At 40.1% G+C, this 16,418-nt stretch overlaps 2 long non-coding RNA genes across 2 annotated transcripts in view; one reads left to right on the plus strand and one right to left on the minus strand.

The window, feature by feature from the left end:
• LOC145439886 (uncharacterized) overlaps positions 1-16,418 on the plus strand; it is a 231,459-nt gene that overhangs the window by 147,077 nt on the left and 67,964 nt on the right. The gene's annotated exons all lie outside the window — the stretch shown is intronic.
• On the minus strand, positions 12,671-15,406 carry LOC145439874 (uncharacterized). Its single transcript, XR_013915369.1, has 4 exons — positions 15,297-15,406; positions 14,483-14,637; positions 14,200-14,290; positions 12,671-12,792 (listed from the first exon to the last, which is right to left on the minus strand). It is a non-coding gene; the product is annotated as an uncharacterized LOC145439874 (long non-coding RNA).

Below are 16,418 nucleotides of genomic sequence, written 5' to 3' on the forward strand. Positions count from 1 at the left end.
TAACTGCGGAACAGAGCCAGTAGCGCGTCGCGCCATACCTGAATGAAAACAGAGTTGAAATCATAGATCTATAGTAATAGCAATAGACATAGATGCCACCTAGATTGATAATTTTCGCGGTATGACCTTTGCATTTCGATATGTGATATTACAGTTTGGTGCAGTGATCGGTACTTTGGTTAAAGGAGAATCGTAAAATTCAGTTTTCGTTATTCTACCGAAACTTCGCAGTAAAATAGTAGATGCATTAGACTGTCCACGGAAAAGAGATGAGCTGTAAAAAAAGTTAACATCGTCCGATAACGGAAAGAAATTTTGAATAATGGGTTCGATGTCTTGAGAAACGTTGCATATGGATAGCAGGGACGAAGGTTGGTTTGGCTGTCTACAGATTGGGTACGACAGTCCCGATGCAGGATTTCTTCAAACTTATATATGTTGTTTCATTTCCGTGAGGCGGTGTTTATCGCATTGCGATTTTGACCTGTCAATATTAAATATATTGTCAAGAGTAATTGTGTGGTTACCTGTCATAGGCCTTCGACGTCTCCCGCCAATGATATAGTGCAAATATTGCGACGATATTGTATTGAAGAGATGATACTGACAATTGGTTTCATTGATTTCCACCTTCCAGTTCTTATTGCCAATTTGTATCAGTATACGATCACAGTGCTATAGCATGTAAAAGCGTACGCAGGGCAGTGTGTGGCCTGCTCGACGACTGATATTGTGTTCGCATATCTTTCGGTTTCGCAGAGAAATGCATGGTTGATGATCCCATTTTTAATATTATAGTCCTATCGCACCATAGTTATCATGGCTCAAGTAAATGACGATGATCGTACCGTTTGGGTGGGGAATTTGGATCGCCGAGTCACCGAAGAGATTCTGTGGGAATTATTTTTGCAAGCAGGACCTTTGAAGTCTGCGAAAATACCGAAAGATCACCAAACAGGCACACCAAGAAGCTTTGCGTTCGTAGTATTTTGGCATCAGGTATCTGTCGGATATGCGATTGAATTGATGGATCAATTAAGATTGTACGATTTGCCATTAGTACTACGTCAGAAGAATAAGTCCACCGGTGAAAACACAACTACTGCAAAATCACCAATTCCTGTGCTGAAGAAAATTATAGGCGCGAACCAATTCAGTACTGATATTCCCGCGTGTCCACCCCATCCCACAATGATGCAAATGATGTCCCCATCTCATGTTATGAAATCGCATCCTATGGTAATGCCACGCCGTCCCATACATCCTAATCCGACTGCTCAGCAAAACTGCAAAGAAAGTCAAATCCCATACAGTCAAAGATGGCAACAATGTCAAATGCGAAGAAGATATTCGTTACCGGACCGTTTGCGTACGGAAAGCCACAGGCATGAGCCGTATATTAGACGAAGCCATCACCGTCGATAGACTGATAGTTGTTGATGTTCATTTGTTTTTCATTTGTTGTAACATTCCCTTGAATAGCAGGTTTTTTTGTGATACAGCATTTCCATGCTGCTTTGAGATATGGGCAGCATTAAGTGTTTTTTCGTATTTACATTGTCGCAAGGCATTTTCATTGGTTATCCATTCCACCGGTAGACACCATCGCCACTGAGAAATCAACTTAGCGCAGGGGCTTGCAAACCACGTCCCGCGAAGGCATCGAGAAACGTAATAGAAATCATAATAAAATGCGCAGTATATACTATAGAGAGACTTGATTAAACTTTTCCTAAGCTAAGCCGACATGATATTGATCAAGTTGTAATTCTAATATTTTATCGTTTTATTGTTGGCGAAATTGCCCGACCTCGAGCCCGCGTATTCTGAATCGTTTCGGTTGCCAAACATCCAAGATAATGACATAATTCGGATTACACTTGTGATTTTAGATTAGAATTCCACTGTCAGTGCCGTACTTGTAAAAACCGGTTCGTGCGCCTGCCATAGGTATTAGGTAGACTTGTCGTGTACGTGCAGTTGGGTGCAAATCATTCATAACTTGGATATCAATTCATTCATAATGAAATGTCCAAATCAATACAAAAAGGAAAAAGTTAAAACTGAATGTTTTGCAATCAATAACGAATCAACTGATAGGTAATTCAGTTTCGGCGTCCGAATTATTCACCAGACAACAGAAAAGTATGTTGATGTCACCGTCATCACAAAACGCGAAGTTGCAAGTTTAACGCAGTAAGCCATTTGCCGAAACTTATCTGAAGGTGACATGTTGATTTATGACGCAGTCAGCATTGTGTGCTCTGAAGTGGAGCAAACGCAGAATCAGTATATCTAGTAGTCGATAACTGCTCAAATATTCAAATTTTCATCATGTCGTAAGAGTCGGCTCAGCCTACGTTCATTTCTAATTTTAACGAATCGATTGCGGATGGGAAGGTTATAAAATCTCGCAAATGTTTCTGACGCATTTGTGTTATCATCAAATTAATGTTTATATAGTTGATGTATGCATTATCTCCAGGTCTTCGCTTACTATATGGTTAGTTGGTTACCATATAAAATCCTGCGTCTTGACTTATAATTCCTATTATACTATATTGATGCCCGCCAAGGGTTTTAGATGTTGAATACTGTCCGCGACCTGAAAAGTTTGCCCACCCCATGCTTAGCGCAACTGCACATGCTATTATTATCCTATTGTTTGTGTTGGTCTCTTATTTACTTTTGTGCGTATTGTAGTTAATTTCCAATCAATAGTTGGTGCTATGACCAGACATGGTGTGATTATTTCATGAATGTAATCGATTGCGATTACGATTACAATTACTGCAAAATCTGGAAATACTCGATTACGATTAGGATTACACTGGAAAAGTATAACCACGATTACATTTATTATACTTCTTCGAACTTATCTTTGAAGACATATTGGAAGACAATATACCGATTGCGATAAAGGGGCGTCATAAGACAACATCTTTCTTTTAAAATGAGACCGTATGACGTCATCTTCTGTTTACGTCATAATATACCCATTGATCCACTTTATAGCTGATATTTTCTCACACCTAACGATTTGCATTCTAGCCAGGGCCGTAATCAAACCTCCCAATTGGCCGGGGAGCGAGCTCGAAGGGGACAAAAAATTATTTCGTGAATAAACATTAATTACACTGGTCAACAAAATGAAAAAAATTTTTTAGGCAGAACATCCGAGAGCCGTTTCTGGGGTTTTTGAGGTTGCTGATTACGAATATTATATTAGTTTTGTCAGATTGGCTCTTTGTCAGAAGATATTGATACCCAAAAAAAGTCCAAAATAACTGTATTTACCCTTAAATATTTCACTGGTAGGAAGAAAATCGCAGTTTTTTCTAATTTTATACTGCGCATAAATACCTAAATACCTACTATGAAAAACCCTCATGTAATTCTCAGTCATTCTATCAATATTAACATGACATAATGTGAAATATTTGTTTATCAAAAAGGCAGTTTGTGAAGCCAAAAAATTGTACCTTTGCACAACGGAAATACATATTATCCTGTATCAATTGGTCATTCTACCAAGATTAAAGCGGAGTATAAAGCTGTAAAGTTTGACCTTGAAAGGCTTAACTACAATACTCATAGATGTCTCAGTTCTTTTGACTGGTAAATGGATAATTTTCCGCTGAGTCAACAAAGTGGGTAGGCTATACCTTATAGTAATCCTATCAAACGAGAAGCTTAAATCTGGTATCTGGTATAACCGAATACCGATGAATGATTCCAATTTCACATTAGAAAGAAGTTCACTGCATGTAATTTATCGTAGGATGTAGTAAACAAAACTTCTTACATGATCACAAAGCATCCAACTACAAACAATTGGTCCGAAAATTCGTATCTGAATATCGAAAACTTGAGCACAATCATGAGCATAAAAGTTCGCTTCCTGTTCAGTCATCTTGATATAATTCCAGTTCATCTTGTTGATTAGCAAGGGGAGAGAATCTACCAAGACTTCAGAACAACAAAAGAAAGATATCAGGACAGATGAGAATCAGGAGATGAGCAATTGAACATATTATGTCAGACCATTGCCGGAACCTTTCGAGAAACTGCACGAAATAGCTTACAGGCGAAAATCGTACAAAAAACAATTGTGATTTAAAATATATCAATAATATTATATTTCAACAGATTATTTCGAACTTAGAATAGGTGGTTGACGTAAAACTGATTGAATTAATGCCACGTTATTTGGGTATCTAGGTAAATACTTATTCTACATGGCTGGAATTTATTTATGTACATGATATCCGTGAAAGTCTGTAACTGTGCTAAATCAATTACCCCTTAAAGTGCTGTTGCTGTATTTTCATTTAAAAGAGTCTTCTGCGTGTAAAAATAACGAGTAGATTGAATTTCTAACCTTTATAGTACGAAAGAGCCGATTTTTTATGTAGTCATTACCGTGAAATGGGAGATTTTGGTCAAAATAGCCCCACGGGTTATCTCCACAATAAGAGCCAATTTGAAAAAAAACTAAGGCCATATTCGGAATCAGTGCCCTTCAGAACCCCCAAAACCACTCTTACTTCATCTGCCTAAAAATATGTGTTGATCAGTGTTATAGAGTATTTTCGAGATATTTAATTAACTTGAAAATTTACTTCACGCTTCGCGATTTAATGTCGCTAAATATCTTGATTTTGAAATACATACCTCTCCCCTCAAGAAAAAAAAATACGCATAGTGTATAGAAATAGGCATTTCGGATCCGGGCATTACCGGGCACTACACACCAATACACATGCCTTTTCGGCCAACATGTTACTCCACGAGGTGTGCTACCAAAGATAAAGACTCTGGCCGAAACCTTGTGTATGTTTCCACTGTCCATAACCGCGCTGGGACCCGGTGCACCCACAGAGGAAATGATTCGCCACCTGAAGCAACGACAATTTTTGCGTGCGTCCCACGAAAGTTTTTCTTTTAGCTTTGTTATAGTCCGCTACGTTTGGGTGACTCCAATATCTTTTGAGTATAAAGCAAGACATAGGAGGTCACGAATTAACAAGATACGATAATTAAACTAATAATAACAATGGGCCCGACCGAACATGTGATAATTATGAATTGCGTACCCTAAATTTTCGAAGACACCATATCCAACATTTCTGCGGGTGAATCTGACTGCGGGGGCTGAGAGAGTATTATAATGTATAGTAATACATGCAAATACCAATATTATAGACGAAATTCAGTCATGAACTTGAAATTTTTTTCGCACTTGGCGCGACAAATACACAGCGAATCCACATATCATCTTCCGATTGCTGCGTAAAGAGCGCTCGTAAAAGCTCGACTGAAGTTTGATCGATGTGGGGTACGAAATGCTGTTTCGGTCCTGATTCTAGCTGCAACTCACGCTAGCATGGTGTAAAAGCGGATGGCAATGGTGTCACATCCAAATGTTCAGTAAAGATGTGTGAAATAATGATTAATGCCCGTTTCAAGTATAGGGCCATATTAGAATGAGATAAAGTGAACATAAAATTCTGACTACAGTCTTACAATCACACTACTGCATGTAGGCTTCATCGAGTTCTATTTACTACGTGTGGATAATTCGTTACGCTATGACGAGAAAAGCGAATACTTGTGACGTAATAATGCGCAGTGGCATTTGACAATCCGACGTTTCTGCCATCATTAACCTGATCTAATATCCCACACTTCACTGTTCAAGAATGTTCACCGTTCCTTGTACAAATAAAAAGTAATCGTTCTTTCACAAAGAAATCGATTAAATATGTGAAATAATCGATTACGATTACGATTACTCCGCATGTTTTTCGAATGTAATCGATTGCGATTACGATTACTTGAGATGCTGTAATCGTCGTAATCGATTACGATTACTAATCACGATTACCCCATGTATGGCTATGACTGTGACAACTATACACAATTGTAAATCAATGAGTTCTGAGTATGCGAGCGAAGATTGCGAAAAGAAATTGTTTCATTCACACGTGAGTATATTATCGACGGTATTCTATTCCAATCGAGTTACATCTAACCACAGGTGATCAAAGTAGTCGAGAAAGCTACTCAGAAGTAAAATTAATGACTCCAGCACAAGTGCTCTGAGAATTAGTCTCAAACTACTTCGAGTAAAAGTAAATATTGCTGGCTTTAGATTCTACTGAAGTAAGTGAATAGATTCAAAAAGAAGTCAAAACATGGAAACTGACACCTGCGGACGATGTAGACCAGAGTTCTCAAACTCAAATGTCCTCGCGGGCCAATTTCCTATTTTTTGATGACGCCGCGGGCCGCAGCATCAATAGTACGGATATTCAATGTAGGATTTCCAAGTAGGCCCTATTTAACGGGACCTTGCTGACAGGCATTCACAAACATCGTGGAAATGTAATTCACTATTGTGCTATTCATGCGTGATACGGAAAAATCACATTTTCAAACATTTGAATAAAATTGTTTTTGTGCCGGCATAATCGTAAAACTGTTGGATTATAATATTGCAGCTATTGGACCTTTGACGTGCCACGATTTTATGTAGAATATTTTTAAATCTACCGAAGATTGATATCCGTATAAATTGGCCAAGAAAACATTCCACAGCATATAGGCCTAATTCCCCAATGCATCTCGTACCCCCTGATGTGGTTCTTGGTACCCCGATGGGGTCTGCGGACCTTGGTTAAGAACCTCTGGAACAGTTATGTCTAATCGCCAAAGAATACATTGGTGTTACAACTGTGGAGAGTACTATTACCTCACTCGCCACCGGTAATAACATGGATTAACAGGACAAAAACACCCAGCATGTAACCAACTATACGTCACGGGGGTCACAGAATGCCAATGGTTGCCAGATTAGCTTGATTAGATAGCTATCTATATACCCTACGCAACGCAAGCTACGACCTTTTGATGTATCACTATTCCCCATGACAGTTTCATAGATTGTTGCGTCCGTAGGATTACCAAGTCACCGTTGCGAGTCGCAAGTCCTTCTCTGATTTTAACGCTTGACCCGACTCAACTCGAGTCAGTTTTATTTAATCACCCAGTCTATCCGAAATAGAGTATAATTTTACGAATGTCGCACCAAACCAAATCACAATTTTCAGTGACGAATCATCAACGGGTCATGTTTTATCATCGTGAACTAGAAATGTGACGCAATAGCTGATCTACTACCGCATGGTAGCTTTTAAATGTGATGTGATTGTGTAGTTTGTTGAGATTTCAGTGATTTTCATAGTAGTTTTAGGGTGAACTTTCAAGTTCTTGTATCTAAAAAGATATGTAGCACTTGAATATATTGATGAATACTTGAAATTTCAAAATGCCGTCGAGGGCCGCACAAAATGATCTCGCGGGCTGCGTGTTTGAGACCTCTGATGTATACAATGGATTCATCTTACTACATCCTCTAGCTAGGATGTATATATTTTCAAAAGCATAATGATTCGACGAACAATGTGATGCAAATGATAGTTTTAGTCTAAAACAGGGGCGGGCAACTTCTCCAGTCGGCGGGCCGGATATAGGAAAATTAGGTACTTGGCGGGCCGGATTGCTGAATCGATACATTATTCGCCCATTCATTCACATGTACAATGAATAAATCGTCTTTAATTAATGGATTTCAACGACAGCAATGTCACATCACAATCCACTTCTCGTCAATGTGGATTTGAAAACAGCATTGCCGTAGAAGCGTCGCCATGCCTGGTTCTTTCTGATCAATCAACACACGTTGCAATCATAGTGTCCTATATGGTGTGGACACAAGCAAATCTCACGGCTCTTTGAAATTGGTCTACGTCACACTTTTCACTTGGTCGAAGGCAATTTGACGGTAGTTTTTGACCGGCTTGCCGAGCATTAAATTTGAATAAATTGGTATCAATCGAAAGCTATACCGCGGTACTGATTGCTAAAATATAAATTTTATGCTTCCCGTGGTCCTGGAACCCCCCAACAACCATCCTCGAATGTTGCATTGTAACGGAGTTTGGTATTGTGACGCAACCATGCCGTCTGGGAGCAGGTGAGAAGCAGCGTAAACCGCAAGCGTATTGGCCATTGTTGCGCAGCCGATCGAGCATTCACACTCTCACTCTCGTGCGAAATTGCTCCTGAGCTGCTCAGATATCATATGGTTGCGTCACAATACCACACTCCGTTACAATACCACGTTCGAGGCTGATTTTGAGGGGTCCAGGACCACGAGCAGAATAATATTAATATTTTCGAAATCAGTAACACGGTAGTTTTCGATTGATACTCATTTTATCAAATTTAATGCTCGGCAAGCCGGTCAAAAATTACCGTCTTCGGCAAAATAAAAAGTGTGACGTAGACCAATGTCACTGAGCCGTGAGATTTGCTTGTGTCCACACCATAGGACACTATAGTTCACTCCTTAATTAAGATTTCGAGGCGTTCGAAAACTCCGGTACCTCAAATTTACCAAGATATCAATTTATTAGGGTTGAGTATGCGGCGAGATAGCATAGCGGTATATTCCACAGCTACAACACCAATGGGTTCGAGTCCGACCGATGTCGACTCCAGAATTTCTACCAGAGAGTTGGGGGTTTATCTAGGCTCCTCCTCGCCATCTTATTCGCATAAGCGGTGTCTTACAAAAGCCTAGAAGTGTGCCGTGCTATAAGTCGGCGGTTGCGGAACCGAAAATAATAAATATCGGCCTGGTGTAAATGACCATTGTAGTCGTCAAACACCATAATTACCACAAACAACACTAGGGTTGAGTAGCCTACATCGTAAATGCCTATAACGTAAGTCTTCTCGCTTCGACGAACTTACGCGTAATCTGCACTATCGTACGCTGCGCAGTGCGCACACACGTATATAATAACATACAGTCACTAAAATTTTACGTAGTAGCAAGTAGTGGAGGATCTCGGCAGACTGGGGCCGCTATGACCACATTATCATGTGAGACGGGAAACTGTCCGCGGGCCGTATGTCGCCCGCCCCTGCTCTAAAACAGTGATTCGTGGCCTTTTTCATCCAAGTGGCCCTTTCAGGAAATGCCATGATATGGCGACGCCCCCTGTACACAAGAGTAGAGGATGATCGACTCGGAGACGCCGTATCGGATACTACATTCGCGCTTTGGGCGAAAGGTAACTGGAAATATGGGAGGTCGTAAAAGTGACGTTGCCTTTAATTTTAGTTCCGAATGATAAATGCGATACTGCGCCTTAACTCAAAATGATATAGCGAATTATACTTCCTATATAACGAAATACAAATGCGATATTTAAAATGCAGATCTATTATTTCTTCCTTTTTGGCCAGAACGTTTTAAAATGATACGATACGCTATAAATCTAAATAATATGTGGTGTCGATAAAATCGGGAAACATTCCTGCGACAGTCTTTTTATTCAGAACTTCACCACAATGAAACTAGAGTTCAAAATGTCGTTAAAATAATTCCCATTGCACTCGAGCTGCAAAAATGCAGCAACAATAAAGTCAGCACACAAGCACCCCTCAAAATCGACGGAGACTGTGAAATTCGGCTTTGTTACGTACAATGACAGTTCTGTGGCACAATGCAAAGTAAGCCACATATAAATCAGCCGATCGATTGCGGGCATGCCAATCGCAAAGCACTGACACAATGCGCTATCGACTATCGAGTTCGCCAACCAATGGCATAGCAGCAGCCACAGCCAATCGACAATATTATAATTATCGATATTATTCTTTCTTGCAATTGTTTGGTGGTTTGGTTTTATTCACCACCAAACAATTACTTGCAACGCGCAAATATGTATCAGACAACATGTTCCGAGTGTTATTCGATTCTCGCGAAAATACAGATCTATCGTTGCTAGAGCACAATCATGCCATGGCTATGAACTCTGTCATCGGCAAACATTTGGCTGAGAATGAGATGGTGAAACGGTGACGCGGCCGGCTGATTGATTGATCGGTACAGGTCGTGAGTTGGAAGTTAGATGTTGTTTGTTTCTATGGCGTCAAAATTGGTTGTATACAATGTATAGCTACTAGCTAGATCAGTGGTCGGGAACCTATGGCTCGCGAGCCATATATGGCTATTTTGGGTATAAGATATGGCTCTTCAAAAAAATTTTGAATTTTGTACTTAATTGATCAATATTGCAGCAACTTGTTAGTAAATTTCGTTGACGACGAGAATAAATATTCTCGTGGCAGCATGAACATGTCTTTGAGAGGTCAAGACAGTGGGGTATCTAGGGTTAGGGGCGCGTACCAACCTCTTTCAAAATTCTCCAAATTTAAGTTGCTGTCGCACCAGCGACAAACACCACTCGCGAATTCAATCTACACACCATCGCGCGCCTAAAAATCGTGGATTGCACGATATACGTTGTTTGACGAATGAGAATAGCAGCAGATGTGGCGAAACTTGTAGGACAATGCAGTTTCTAAATACACATTGTCTTCCTGATCCACACCAAGAAATAAAATGCCTTTGTTGGAAGTGACATTCACAATTACAAATTCAAATTAAACACAATGCCATAGCTAAGCATTTTCTTGATTGGTTAGTAGCTTTTTAGCACCGCCGAAAAAATGTAGGTGTGTGACGCCACGTTACGTTACGCCGTATATTTTAGAAGTGGATCAATACATGGATTTTCAGATTCAGGGCGACAATTACATCTGATTAATATCAGTGATTATAAATTCGAAGCCATTTGCGATGAGTAGCGCCGTCGCAGGTGAGGCTTGGCCCGTCTGTGCCTCATCTGAGCCTTACCTCTCATTTCGCGTCTTATTTTCGAACAATAAATATCAAAATCCCGTGATTTTGGGAATTAAAATGTTGACACATAATATCTATACGGTTGTTCGCAGCTGCGAAAAGTAATATTGTCGGGCAGGTGATCGCTCTGCCCAAGCCCAAGCACAGAGATTTAGGGTGGAGATAATAAAGTTGGATTAGCAATAAAGTCGATTATCTCGTTCCTCAGGATTTATCAACCCAGGATTAAGGAAACCGGTTGATCGCGGCGCATAAAGTTAGTGGTAGTCTCCTGATTTAACAAACCGGAGCAAACTTTAGATAACTAGTTATCTATAAACCTGCATACACTGCGCACTATTCCTACGCACAAATATTTCCGATAATGACCGTAGCGACTGTCTCCTCCTATAGGTCATGGCTTCACTAAACAATCAACGAATTATGTACCCGCCATTGCAGAGCGATATCAATATTCTATAATCCGTTTCTTAGCTGTAGGCTACCGTATGAATAGGATACGAATTTCATTTCGCGATGATGATAATTCTACGTATTGCAGTGGCAGTAGCGTTATCAGAAGGCTGCTGTTTCATTTTATCAATTGGCAACTGACAGCCTATAACGCGTTTTCGCATTATGATGCAATAGATAATGCCATTTGATTGAAAACTCGGGACACCTCGACTAACCATCGCGCGTAACCTTCTCCAACTTTATGAGTCGCGATCAGCAGTATTTAATCAGACGATTAGCATTCTCCCGGATCAGCTAACTTTATTATCTCCGTCCTTATGATGGATAAAATAAATCCGCTGTCTGGCCTGAAGTATATGAATATCAGCCATATCTGCGATCTGAGTAATGTAAATGGCAGGAACGATTCATCGCAAGTAGCCTACAAATGACGAAATTTAATGAAAATTGAACGCATCCATTTTGTCTTCCAAATCCTTGTGAAGCTCTGACTGCGCTACGTCGTGATCGTCTAGATCGTGAGCCTTTACTCCCACGCAGTGGCAGAGTAAGCAGATCCTAATGAAATGTTGAGGATATTTGGATGGTGCGATACCCAATTGTTTCTGGGATTTTGGATTTCTCCGAGCAGCCCAACAATACTCGATGCTAATAAGGGGTGTTTGTCGGTCTAAAACCAAACTCGGATTTTAATAACATTCAACCCGCCTGATATAAAGATGACTGTACGTACAGCATTTCGCTGCAGCAACCAGACTCGTACTACTAGAATACTTTTAAAACTTTTTAAAATTAGATTATAACTGGAATAATTGCTACACAGTTGTTTCCATGTTAGTGCAGGGTAGATAACCTTAGCCCTACATAAACGTTTTACGTCATCTCCATCGTCAAAGCATTTCGATGATGCAATCGAGAATAAATCTGATCTCTCTCTCTCTCTTTCCAAATTAGATTAGAGCTAAAACTACTGAATTCTCGTGAACTTGGAAATTGAATCCCGTTCATCTTATATTAAATCAGAATTCCTTTTCCTAACCGCGAGAATGGCAAATGTATGTACAAGTGTACAGTAAGCTTGGCTCGTGTTGCACTTTACAGTTCTCCCAGATTATTTCAGAGAAAACCAAAAAATAAAAGTAAAGCGTAGAAACGTTTCGCAAATTACAATGTAGTTAGAATACAGGCAAAGAAACATAAAACGAATTGAATCACCGGAATGTCACTCCAATTAGTCCATTTAGACAGAAAGGTTCGTGTTCACACGAGCCAGAATCTATGGCCTATCACCATTCCTAAGAGACACCCTTGATTTTTTGGCACTCATCGGGCTGGTAGAGCTCTTGCGACGCATTCACTGTCTTCTCTGTGTCACGCCCAACACGTTGACAATCACAAATAAAAAAATTACAAAAAATAGAAATGATTTGTGTACCCGGTTCCATGTCCGTAACTTGATCGAGCTTCTTCATGATTCCATCCACATCTTCATTAGGAAATTCGTTTTCTAAATCGGCCCTGACAAGTTACATGAAGTTATCGTACGATTCCTGATCCTGAACATAAAATGCATACATCAAAACAGCCGATGCTTAGTGGAACGCAGTTGTGGCGGTAGCCTCATCATTTGTCAGACTCCTATCAATCGGCAGTAAATGCGGAGAGCCAAAATCAGAAATTGGAACGAATTTTGTCCCTGTGACGTAAATATGACAAGACATGACTTATGACGACCCACAGTTAACAATCAAGAAGAAATTCGTTAAGAAATAACCCAAAACCAGCAGCGCAGTAGTGAAAGATTCCAAGGGTCACAGATCAATAGTCTGTTCACGGATTCTTGTGGCTATTACGGCTTCCTGGCTTCTTACATATTTCAATGTGTGCCACGCATCATTTTCAATGTCAAAAGCGACCCACAACTATAAAAAAGGCGATTAACAACTGAACACTGACTCTGATTAACAGGGTTGTAATGTCTTGGGTCGCAATTTTCCGTTGACTCGACTTGACTCGAGTCACTTTCCTGAAAGTGAGGAATGACTCGACTCGAGTCAATTTGTGTGTGGACTCGCCATGTAGTCGAGTCATCTCGCATGACTCGACAAAGTCATTTGACTCGAGACTCAGACGGCCAAGCCAGGCATTTCGTTATAACTTCTATGAATAGTACGCTATCACATTATTGATATTGTGTTAGTACTGCTGTTTGTATGTGGCAGAAACTGTGTAAAGTGAGGAAGATTACTAGATTATTATGAATTCGATGCATTCAATATCTCCCAAACAAAGTTGAAAATGTTAGTTGAACAGGATTGAACTCTAAAATGAACAGTGAATTCAATGAATTGGACTGTAACTTGAGTCAAAACAATGTGACTCGGACATTAACCTTTGAACCATGACTTGGACTCGGACTTGACTCGGTGGTGAATTGTAAATGACACGACTTGACTCGAGTCAAAACTATACAAGTAGATATGACTCGTGACTCGTGACCTTGCGACTTGTTTAAAACCCAGCTGATTAATTGCCGATTCCTCTCGAGTGAAACCTTTCTGATGATTAGTTATTTCGGCACTGGAAATTTGTTGCATGGTATAATGTGATAATGCAAGACTTGAATTGAAATATGGGGCTTTCTCATCTGGATTCATCTTCTCAAATTCAATTTTAATAATTGCTATCAATGAAATAGATATATGCATATATCTGTGATATCAATTGTCGTGTACGCTAGCTATCACTTCTCATCAGAGCATTAATTTTTTGGCGGAAATCTCACACGAGTTCAGATTTCAATCGTATAGCCTACGCATCGGACTACAGGAAAAAGATTGATTGGTGAATGCCGTCGTATGCTAAATTCAGATAGAACCAAAAACTGTTTACACCGCTGAGTGCCCTTTTTTACGCTCGTTCCGTCTAGGCTTCTTCACAACCGACAGTTTTCTAACGCTTACATTGTTTTTCAGCACAGAATGTTGACTCTGTACATCTTTGCCAAATCCCCAACTTGATAGCAAAGCCTTTTCCACTGGCTTCAGGGTGCGCCTGCAAAATATTTTCCGGTTTCCAAACATAGTGAGCATTATTTTCCGAACTGTTTTTGGACTAGTCTACGAGATATAACAGCACGTTTTCATAGCGATGAGCATGCGATAAGACCTCCTCTAGCATTCAGCAACGTTGAATTATTTTCTCGAGTTGACCCTGTGGACTAAACCTTGACAATAAATCTCATACTTGTACTTTTTGTAGAGGGAGCCGACATTCGCTAAGGTTTTCGTTAACCAAGGCGCAGTACACCGACGCCGCCTTCCTCCACTCCATAATGCTCCACCATTGTCTATTGCAATAGCGAAGATGACGATCAGCGTAATTGTAACGATCAGTCTCATCTGAAATTAGGACAACAGTGACTGATAATGTCTTTGATATGTTCCAGAATAGCGAACTGTCCATACGGGTGGTTGCTTCTTGCACCAGGGATAGGCGACCTTCGTCATGCAAGCAGAGACTTAGCCAAAGCTGGGGTGTGAAAGGTGCCAATGCACTCGCTGAATTGATGTTTTGATACTGAGGAATCATCCTTGTTCATTACGTCAAAAAGGTATCTTCGTGACGTCTCGTCATCGTTATAAAAATTTTGCACACCGAAATAATGATCCTGGTTACGCCTATATGCCCGCAAGTCAGTTACGACCCGCCATCTGTATTGTTGGGCCAGAGGCGCAATTTCAAAATCTGCTTGTTAGAACCTTCCACGCAATCAATTTTTTTACGCTTTAAATGGCAATCAAGGCTGAGGTATTGTGTTCTATGACAGTAACAGCAAGTCGAAAGGCTCATGTAGATTATGATTTATGCTGGATTGACTTGGTTTGGAAAATAATTCTACGAAAGAGTTACTGCGTTACTATGGCTATTTAGCCGCCAGCATTTGAAGCATCACGCCAGTTATTATACGCGTCTAGTATTGCTGCAACAAGTATCACATGACACACAGCGTAAACGAGACAAATGTTCCTCACACTTACAAACAGACTCTCTTACTCACCTCGTGTCAGTTCTTTTTAGAATAACTTGGCGACTGAACAACGACTGTAGTCATATGAATGCAATACAGATATTTTCCTACCATAATCATAGTTTCCTCTGTAATGTGAATGTCAACAGAAGTTCTGAGTAGATAACATTTTAATCTACTAAATATTCCATTACTCGTAAAGGTAAAATTTTGAAAATACGCGCGGAAGTTTATTGTTTTTCTGCTCGTGCGTCACGCAGGCAGAGGATAATCGATTCATCCTATAGTTCTGAGCGTGGGCCTTCGTGTACGTGAGTCGTGTACCGTGAAATTTTCGGGCGGACATTAAATCAAAGATAATTTCGGAATAATAAGATGTAATACGCTAATGTTTTCCAATAAGTTCGTTGAGCGAAGAGAAAGGCGGACTTTCTACACTTCTGCATTCATCTTGCATACCATGTGCCTACGGATCTGCAATAGGCCTTTTGCAGGACTTCAGTCACGTGATTAGTTGTGCATAGCAACGACTGACTGGTTAGCAAACTATTCTGTTCTGTCTCTGTCCTTGTGGTAAACGCATCACAATTTTCTGGTAATAGTATAATTTGAGACTTGGCTATGTTGGATGTGTCTGCTAAGCGTCTGTATTTTCTAAGTATCTTACCAAGAATGGAGAAAGAACGTTCAATAGCAGCAGTTATTGGCTGGCAACATTGAAGTTGTGCGTACACTGCTGTTGACACAGCGTGTTGCTTCATTCTGACAATGATGTCTACATCACAATTTTGCATCATGCGCTTCTTGATATAAGAACAAATGCCCACGCAGTCTTGCATCAGTTAGGATAATGCGGTACGTTCAGCATAACCCCATGTCAACCTATTCGTTTCATTTGGCCGTTTATGATTCACAATGAGCAGATAATGGGCTATCTACAACGGTAGGCCTACAAAGTAGGCTAAAAGCTGTAAAATCTCAAATGATAATTTCACGGACAGTGAAAACATTTAGGATACAAACGAAATGCAGGTGAAAAAAAGTTTTGACTTTGTAAACAATTTTGACAAATTTTTGACCTAACGCTACAATTTTGACGAAATTTTAACTTATTTTGACATGTCAAAAAATCGCCCTAGTGATCAGTATCGC

The sequence above is a fragment of the Botryllus schlosseri genome, chromosome 5 (genome assembly GCF_051294905.1).
Source record: "Botryllus schlosseri isolate E-star chromosome 5, Bs_hap1, whole genome shotgun sequence".
Taxonomy (NCBI): Eukaryota; Metazoa; Chordata; class Ascidiacea; order Stolidobranchia; family Styelidae; genus Botryllus; species Botryllus schlosseri.